Here is a 3621-nt window from a genome sequence, read left to right as displayed (position 1 = left end):
TTACAAGATGAACTGCAGCAACTTGCCAAGCCTCCTTCAACAGCACCTTCCAACCCACAAACACTACCACCTAGAAGGATAAAGGCAGCAGACGCATGGGAACATTACCACCTTCAAGTTCCCCTCCAAGTCACACACCATCCTGACTTGGCACTATACCGCCATTCCTTCACTGTTGCAGGGTCAAAAACCAGGAACACCCTCCCAAAAAGCACTGTGGAGGTGCCAGAGGATTGAACAGTGGCAAATGTGACTTGCTATTTCAACAAAGGGTGTAAGGACAATCCAGGTAACTACAGGCCAGTTAGATTAACAGCAGTGGTGAGTAAGGTTTTAGGAACAATAATTAGGGAAAAAATCAACAGTCACTTGGAGAGATTTGAGTTAATTAAGGAGAGTGAGCATGGATTTATAAATGGGAGTTCATGCTTGACTAACTGCATTTTTTGATGAACTAACAGGAAGATGATGCAGCGAATGTTGTTGATATGGATTTTAAGAAAGGATGGATGGATGGATTAAGAATGGATGAGAAGGGGATTGAGTTTAAGAGCCGCGAGGCTATGCTGCAGCTCTATAAAGCCCTGGTTAGACTACACTTGGAATATTGTGTTCAGTTCTGGTCGCCTCATTATAGGAAGGATGTGGAAGCTTTAGAGAGGGTGCAGAGGAGATTTACCAGGATGCTGCCTGGACTGGAGGGCATGTCTTATGAAGAAAGGTTGAGGGAGCTCGGGCTTTTCTCATTGAAGCGAAGAAGGATGAGAGGTGACTTGATAGAGGTGTACCACTTGATGAGAGGCATAGATAGAGTGGATAGCCAGAGACTTTTTCGCAGGGCGGAAAGGGCTATCACCAGGGGGCATAATTTTAAGGTGATTGGCGGAAGGTTTAGGGGAGATGTCAGAGGTAGGTTCTTTACACAGAGAGTGGTGGGTGCGTGGAATGCACTGCCAGCGGTGGTAGAAGAAGCAGATACATTAGGGGCATTTAAGCGACTCTTGGATAGGTACATGGATGATAGTAGAATGAAGGGCATGTAGGTAGTTTGATCTTAGAGTAGGTTAAAGAGTCGGCACAACATCGTGGGCCGAAGGGCCTGTACTGTGCTGTACTGTTCTAAGGTACCACATAAAAGGGTGGTTAACAAAAGTGAGGTTCATGCAATAGGAGACTCCCTGTCCAATTGGATAGAAAATTGCCTTAAGGACAGAAAATAGCGAATCATAGTAAACGGTTCTTTGTCAGACTGGAGGATGTTCGACAGTGGGTGTTCTCCAATGGTCACTGCGAGAACCACTGCTTTTTCTGCTATATGTAAATGACTAGGATCTTGGAAAATAGAGTAGAATCTCAAAATATGCTGATAACACCAAACCTGGAGGAGTGGTAAATAGTGAGGATGAAATGAACTGCCTGCAACAGGACAGTGATAGGCTACCAGAATGGGCAGACAGGTGGCAGATAGAATTTAATAGTGACTAGTGTGAGGTGATAGACTTTCGCAGAAGGGATAGGGAGAGGCAATATATACTTAATGACACAGTTCTAAAGAGTGCTAAAAATAAGGCTCTTTATAGTGTCTTATTAGTCCAGGGGTATGGTTTTCATTTTCGATGTGTAATTGGATAGCATGTGAGAGATCCTAGTTTCTAATCCTGCATGACTCCTACTTCATTTGCATTTTTAGTTGAAGGTCATCGATTGGTTGCAGCCTTACAAAAAGCGGAGTTGACTTTCACACGGAGCCTGTTTGAGGACCAGAGAACTGGATTCAAAGAGCCTGTTGACAAAATTGAAATGAACTAAATGTACAGATTGCCAAGTGTGTGTATGAAGGTGAATCAGTAACTGAGAGCTGGATCCAAAAACAACAGGACTGGGTTCTGGTATGGAATGGAATTCTTCTGTGTTTCTGTTGTTTGTCTTGGATTAACTCATCGATTTTTTTGTTTTTCACTTTGTCGATTTGTTTGAATAATTGTGGATCCTTCTTCAGGGTGTTTTCTTTCACCAGGTAGTTCTGACCTCTGATGATGTTGATCGTAATAAGCTTCAATTCACTGATAGTTTTGGAAGTGAGCAAATTTCCTTTGCTTGAGTCTACAACATGGAACTCAGTCTGACATGTGGATCCATGGGAGGATTTGAAAGCTGCCCCAGCGTTGGAGCATACAGTTGCATCCATCCAATAAGAGACCGAGTAGAAGTGACAGTTCAGTCAGTCGAACATGAGACTTTTAATCTCAGGGTTGTGAGTTTGAGTGCCATTCTGTTTTTCCCTTTTTTTAGGCTTCATTTGCAGAGAGTACAAGGATTGTTTGACGTGAAATTCAACAACAGTATGAGAAAGTCTCACTTTGATTCAGGACTCTTATCTCTCTGCAGCATCTTGCTGCGAAGAATTGAACTTTATCTCATTTCCTTCTCAGCACAGGGTCAGTGCGGCTCAGTGGGACTTCTGGCTGTCTCCCGCTTCACAATCCATCAGTGCTGAGAAAGCAATGGGGAATATTACTCACATGTTGTATTCTGTAAACTTTTGGAAAAAATTGAATTATGTATTTACTTCCAAAACATTCATTCTCAGTTCTGGGAAAAATACAGTATATGATCGACTGTATCAGGAAGTGGGAAAAGTTAAAATATGTTGTGACCAGTGGAGAAGTGGGATGAGAATAAATAGTGCCCTTCTCTGATTTCAACTGCGCAAGCCTTTTCAATCTGGATCTGTAGCTTAGTCGGTTACAGCACCTGTCTAGTAAATAGGAGATCCTGGGTTCAACTCCCAGCAGAGTCTTATTGCACATTTGCAGTGTTCTTTAGAAGCTTCCTTATCTTTCATTTACATTTCTGTCTTGTGAAATTTGACTTCGAATTCAAATTACATAATGAATTTCAGTCACAGGAGAAAACAGCCTTTGTGAAGGATGTGAGTTTGGAATGGCTGTTCCTCCTTGCACAGAAATTCAGTGCTGATACGCCAAAGGCAACTTCTTTGATAGAAGTTTGTTCACAGTTACATTCAACCTGGAAAACAGCTCGACATTAATCTCACTGAAGGAAAGTGTGACTGCGTTGTATGTTTCAGAGTGTTTGTGTCGTTATGTGTTGCTTTCAACCGTGACTGGGACATGACGCAAGTGGGAGGGTTGATCCGAGGTTTGGAATATTTGTCAGTCAGGAACAAGAAAAATCAAAGGAAGCAAATAAGAAAACCTATGTCTCATGTGGTTACCGACAGACGGTGAGAAAATATTAAACTTTGTTCTATTCAATACAGCTGTGTGAACTTTGACCTGTTCTACCTTTTTATAAACAGTATTTGAAGGGTCTCGGTAACAGTATTCAGTGTTGATGAGAGTGGGGTCTGGGTGAGCATCTGCTGAGTGTGACAGGGTCAGGACTGGATGCAGGAAGTTCTCTGACAGTCTCTCACTCTCTCTCTCTCTCTGATGGGTTGAGTTGATTTTCAACTGGCAGCTGTTGGTGTTTCAATAAATGAAAGAGGTTCCCTCCACCCAATTTTTTTGAACAGACAGTGTAGTATAAGGATGTAAAGGGTTAATGCTGAAGACAGTGGGATCAACCCCTCCCACTGTCAGAGTGATGATGTAACAG

General features: G+C 42.4%; 1 non-coding gene across 1 annotated transcript; it reads left to right on the top strand.

Moving 5' to 3' along the window:
• The first annotated feature begins 2726 nt into the window (after nucleotides 1–2726).
• trnat-agu (transfer RNA threonine (anticodon AGU)) lies at nucleotides 2727–2800 on the top strand. Its single transcript has one exon. It is a non-coding gene; the product is annotated as a tRNA-Thr (tRNA).
• Nucleotides 2801–3621: the final 821 nt, after the last annotated feature.

Source organism: Heterodontus francisci, unplaced genomic scaffold (assembly GCF_036365525.1).
Source record: "Heterodontus francisci isolate sHetFra1 unplaced genomic scaffold, sHetFra1.hap1 HAP1_SCAFFOLD_58, whole genome shotgun sequence".
NCBI lineage: Eukaryota > Metazoa > Chordata > Chondrichthyes > Heterodontiformes > Heterodontidae > Heterodontus > Heterodontus francisci.
This window is presented reverse-complemented; position numbering and strand designations above follow the sequence as displayed.